This window comes from Theobroma cacao, chromosome 5 (assembly GCF_053813885.1).
Source record: "Theobroma cacao isolate CCN51 chromosome 5, ASM5381388v1, whole genome shotgun sequence".
Taxonomy (NCBI): Eukaryota; Viridiplantae; Streptophyta; class Magnoliopsida; order Malvales; family Malvaceae; genus Theobroma; species Theobroma cacao.
The window spans coordinates 11,760,581-11,766,677 of record NC_142643.1 but is presented as its reverse complement, the minus strand read 5'-3'; the positions used below and the strand labels follow the sequence as shown (position 1 = coordinate 11,766,677).

The window sequence follows — 6,097 nt, the reverse complement described above, 5'->3', positions numbered from 1 at the left end:
AAATCGCCTTTTATCTCACAAATTCTCCTCTGATAAAATTATTATTATTTTATTATTATTTTCTCACTTGCGAAACATTTTATCCTAAACTACTCCTTTCGTCTTTTATCACTTCTAAATATTTTAATTGACCTCAATATGCATTCGATCAATTTTATTTATCACCATATCAAAGTATGGGGTATTTCAATCTCCCCCACTTAAATAGAATTCGTCCTCGAATTCCTGTCGATGTTGCATTATCAATCTCCTTCTATGATCCTACTCCTTGTTCCTTTTATAGGGACATTCAATTTATTTCCCTCGTTCACCTTCAGTTCAATTAAATGCTTTATTTAAAGCAATTATCATCCTTTGGAACCGGATCAGTAATACTTTTCACAACCATGATCTCTTATATCTAGACACTAAGCATGCCTTTATCTCCATTATTACATTTGAACCATAACTTCATCTCAATTATACCGATTTCGATCACATATCATACTTACTTATGTATACCTAATCATCATTTTATTAATTCGCTGCGTACCAAATTTCTCAACCTTGATTCATCCATCTTATACTGGTCTATACATTTCCTTTAATAGAGTTCCATTAAGAACTTAAACAATTCAAGGTTTACCTTCAAAGTCACTCATAACTTTAATCGTTCATTACACGTCCGTTAACACTTTAACTCACTGACCTTTTTGGACACTATTTCAAAATCTCCCAATTACTGAGAACCATTCTTCACTTTAGTTAGTAAAATTATCAATTTCATATATACATAGATACATGCATTTTCAAATGTCAACATCTCTCTTTATATATAGGAATCCATGTGTTCACATGCCTTGGACTACATTCCCCCATTATTCATCTGTATCTCAATCCTAGTTTCAATATAATAATTCTTATAGTGCATGTCAACCTTCTTATTATACTTGTGTATAACTTCATATCATTCATATCATTTCCAACCATATGTTTGAGTTTCCTTATACTATATATCATTCATCACAATGTCATCTCCATTGAATTATAATCCATTATACGTGTATGCTTTATAATCCTATTGATGCCTCAAAGATTTATCTCAACTTGATCATTGCATCTCATGCAATACCATAATTCCTAAGAGTCATCCTTTTTGTCCTTAATCATCTTTCATGCCTCTATATTACCTTGTATCTTTCTTGCATTACGATATTGATTTGTCACTTAAGACTCAAACCCATTTGAATCATGTATGCCTTAAGCATTTTCGAATTCCAATTTCCATAATATATTAGGAAAGTTTCATTATCTGACTTCATTTCCAAAGTCAACTTCTATCATCCTTTGTTCCACTCCTTCATATGAACATAACATCATTCTTCCTTAACTAATTTATAATTTGTACTTGAAATTGTAAAACTTAAAACTAGATTCTCCTCAAGTATTTTTCAATACTAATATTAATATCACTCTCAGCTTACAACTTCTTTTTATAATCACATAACTTAGTGCTTGCTTTAACGAGATCCAGAGCAAAACTTCTCTTGAGTATTTCCTTGGGAATATCTATCTTAAACTTATGTCTCATAGCATGTGATCCCTTAACTTGTGATTTTTCCGTTAGGCTTCTCAGCAAGTTTTAAAAATTTTACGTTTCATACTTGCTGTGTATGATTAGAATCTATTCTCAAAGCTGTTTATGTATTCCTAAAACATTTACTCTTAAATATATATAAATACATACTCATCCATTCAACTCCTAACTCATCTTCATAAGTTTCTAAGGTGCCACACAATTAGCCTCATGTTGTTACTAACCCTTGTCATTTTACTGTATCAAAACAGATATTACAAATTCTCATAATGATATTCTATATAAACTGATTTTCTATACCAGTCTCGTAATTCTTCCTTCACACTTTCATTATTTGGTATCTCATCTCAATATAGTCATCTTAAGAATCTTTCAAAAAAAATTTTTTTATTATATGCCTCTATACAAGGCAATAAAGAAGTTTTTCAATTCATTTGGGTAAACATTCTCCAGAATATTTAAGACTCCCAGATAACAAAACACAATGACCAACAACCAAAATTCAATTTGTAAGCTCATTATCATGTCACTCCCATCTTACTCATGCATCATAAGCGTGAGGTATTTGAAGCAGTATAGCGTTGAACAGTCAATGCTGAAGTATTGTAGCTATAAAAATTTTCTCATCAAAGCTATTTGTTTGCATTCAAAGTCACCACATCAATCATTCTCAACCAGTGGTTTCCCTTTTAGATATATATCATGAGTTCCATAAGTATAGGTACCTTCTATTTTCTTGTCATACACACTAAGCCAGATTAATACTTTCATCTCATGTCATCTTTTGACGTTTATCAACATTCATAAAATTCCACCTCAAAACATCCTTTCCATACAGTGTAATAAGTTCATGATAAATATACCACTCCACACATAAGTTGCTTACTATCTACAACTTTCCTCAAATTTATTGTCATCCTTATCCCATTTATCTTCTTTGTCTTATACTCCAATAATCTTATTGACTTTTGGTATAATTAACTACGAAAACAGCTCAGCTTCCTCCTTATTTTATTCTCACAATCCTTACTGAATCAAAATTTTATATTCCCCATATTCCATAATTTAACTTCATTGGGTTATATTTGTGCCCGACTATTACCTCATAGTGTCATAACATCACTAAATAATCCCCTTCATGCTTAAATTACAATCATTAACTTAATCACATTATCCATTCCGAATGTCATTTATAACCTTATTGCTTCCTTCTATAACCTTCCTCAATAATTATATTACCAATTTATCTCTATTATACTAAAGATTCCCATATACCTTCAGTTACTTAAACAGCCATTTTATAATACATTCTAGTCCTATACTTTAAAAGCCAAACTATTTTTAATTCTTTGTACAGATAATTATTATCTCTTTTACACAACATCTACTTAGAGTTAAGGTAGTGTAAAATCCTATGAAAATATTACATGTCCTTGGGATCATCATCTTAATCTAATCTTATCGAAAGATTCTACTCCGAGTCCTCCTAAAGATTCTCTCAAAAGGGAACCTTTCATGCTTACATTAATATTATCACTATCTGCACTTTTTGGACTGCCATCGGCTCCTAGGAGTAGAATCTAGCGATCCCTCGCTAATACTATGAGAGGCGTCGGGACTACCGTCTCTCCTAGACATGGTGTATGTGTCACTAGCGCACCTCAAAACCTATATGCAATCAAATAGTAATTGTTTAATTATTTATGCATCTTCAAAGTAGGTAGATTTCTATATGTAGATGTATACATTCTATTCAATCTAACCTAACTTAACTTAACTTAACTTATCTTAACTTAACTGGACTTGGGGCCACGCAGTGTTAGTGTGGATTTCTTAAAACAAACTTAAAATCAAAAATTTTAAAACCCAAAGCTTTAAAATCAAAATATCTGATCTTTAAACCATGCTCTGATACCAATCTAAATTGTCACGACCCGGAACTCCCCATCGAGCCCGTGACAACCGCCGCGAAGCCTCGACAAACATTTTTCACCCCGAATGTCGATCGAAACCTCGCAAGGCTCTCGTATCAGCTTTCGCACTTCCCCGGTGAGCAATAGTTATCAAATAATCAAAATACGAAGGATTTCAAATCATTTCCAAATCATAACATAACATTTTTTTTTTGCTCATAGGGGCATTTTTGTCATTTTTGTCGAAAACCTCGAAACTTGCTAAAAATGTAGTAGGTAAGCCGAAAATATATATTTAATGATTTAAAAAAAATTAAGTATCTAAAACGTTCATTTGAAGTGAAAATTTGACCATTTGAATATAATAAAAATATTCAATAAAATAAACTATTTTCTTGTAAAATAATTTTCATAAAACTATCGATACATAATTCTTATAGCGTAAAAGATAATTATATACATATATACTATAAAACAAATAACCAAAGCATAAAATTTCTTTTACAGTGACACGTGGGCCCATATCTATCCAAAATGCATCGGAAGCTGGAAACCTACAGCTTTTACCGATTCGAGTCCAAATAAAGGTCCTTGTTCAAGTCAGCTAACTACGAAATTCCCTGAGCCTGAAATGTGAGGAAATGAGGGTGGTGAGATTATAAAATCCCAGTGAGTAAACAGATACCATCTAAACTATCTAAAGTCGAGTAAATGGAGACAATTAAAATAAATCATCATACTGTAATTTCATTACCATTCAACTCATTTCAACCAAATAAAATCAATCCATAAAAATCGAGTAATCAACTTGGCTTATGAATTTCTTAAAACTTTGGCTCGTGCCAAAACTCATACTCGGTGATACCTTGCGCAGGGCATCCAACCGAGTCCGCCAAGGCTGTTAAAATTTCATATACACTTAAAATATATTTTTAATTTGAGAAAAATACAGCCGTTCCTTGGCGTTGGCTGAGTTCCCCTTCACGTGGTGGTTTAGCGTGAAGTGAACCCTAAGCTTTACCCCAGGAGATACCCTACGCGCCTCTCCGTTCGAGGTAATAATATAATGGAGTTTACCGTGCCCCTCTAATAGGCTGGTCCACGGAACCCCCTCTGCAGTAAATAACTAATATATAATCCACCAATCAATAAAATTCATTCTAGCATGACATGGCAATTTATCGCAACCTAGCCTCTCAAGGCTGAATACACAGTATAAATAATTATGACACCAAAATCAGTTTAGCCATTCATGCTCATTTATTGTCATAAGCCATTCAATTCAGAACGATAAATTTGCAACACAAACTAGCAGTCTCCAATTACTCTGTTTTCAAAACCAATATTCGATTTTTCAGAAAATTTATAAAATCATTTTATAAAATCTCAATTTCCCTTAAAACATAACAATTTACCATTTAAACCCATTTTTCATAAAATCACATAGTTGTATAAAACTACTCTAGATAATTAAGACGATAATAAGTTTACTCACAATGTCTAGAATGCAGACTTTCGAAGCACTCTGTCTACTGGTCCTCGGATGTAATTTTCTTGCCTTTATTGGAGGACTCACCACCTTGACACAGTACAAAATCGAGAATTTCACTAAGTTGGTACTAAATCAAAATTAAACTAATTTGGACTACCAATGCATGATATGGAATGCAAAAATGCACTGGTAACTATCTAAATCCGATATTAGCCTAATTCGTCTTATCACCCGATTAAATTCCTAACGGGTTCGTTTAAACTCCAATTTAATTCTTTTCAGTTTCTATACCTCAATTGCACCCAAATTAACTTAATGTCCCTCAGTGTGATGCAAATTATCAGTCCCAACAGCAAATTACGAAAATACCCCTAGTGGGTAAAAATTCGTATTTTTGCTCCGAAAATTCTCATTATTTTTCTAGGCTCATAATTCATTATTCCTTAACCAATTCTCCTAGAATAAAATCAAACTCATCCTCACTCACTACATGGTAAATTCAGCCATTAATGGTTGGGGGAGAAAATAAATTCTTTTCTTATTGTTTTGTTTCTAAATATGCTAAACTAACTAAAAACACTAACATAAATTAAAATCAAATAAATCCAACAACTTTCTCTCTCCTAACCCATTTTTTCAGAATTGAATTCATCATGAAAAAATGTAATTTAATCATGGAAAATAAAGAGAAATGCTTGAGAATAAGAAAACTCAAGCTTAATAGAAAAATCTCACCTTTTTCACTTAATTTCCTTGGAAATTCACACTTTTTCTTTGATTTTCTCTCTCTAGGGTTTTGTTTTCTCCTTTCTCTCTCTTGTTTCTTGCTTGGCCGAATGTTGAAGAAGAAGAATGGGTGGGCTGATTTTTAATGCATTTTTATTGTTTAATGAAATAATATTATTTTATTCATATTTTAAATATTTTATTAATTCATTTCTTTTTTCTAGCCATCCACTTGTCCTATTTTCTTTCACCATGCATTCCCTTTGACTTATCCAAGTCTTAAGTGATATTTCCAGATTTTTCCAAAGTTTTGGTGGAGCAAATGTTTCAAAATTACACTTTTGCCCCTAAACTTTTCAAAAATTACATTTTTACCCCAAAAAATGAAAA

At 32.0% G+C, this 6,097-nt stretch overlaps 1 long non-coding RNA gene across 1 annotated transcript; it reads right to left on the bottom strand.

The window, feature by feature from the left end:
* Positions 1–3,901: 3,901 nt before the first annotated feature.
* On the bottom strand, positions 3,902–5,819 carry LOC148762449 (uncharacterized). Its single transcript, XR_016026558.1, has 3 exons — positions 5,717–5,819; positions 4,985–5,068; positions 3,902–4,115 (listed from the first exon to the last, which is right to left on the bottom strand). It is a non-coding gene; the product is annotated as an uncharacterized LOC148762449 (long non-coding RNA).
* Positions 5,820–6,097: the final 278 nt, after the last annotated feature.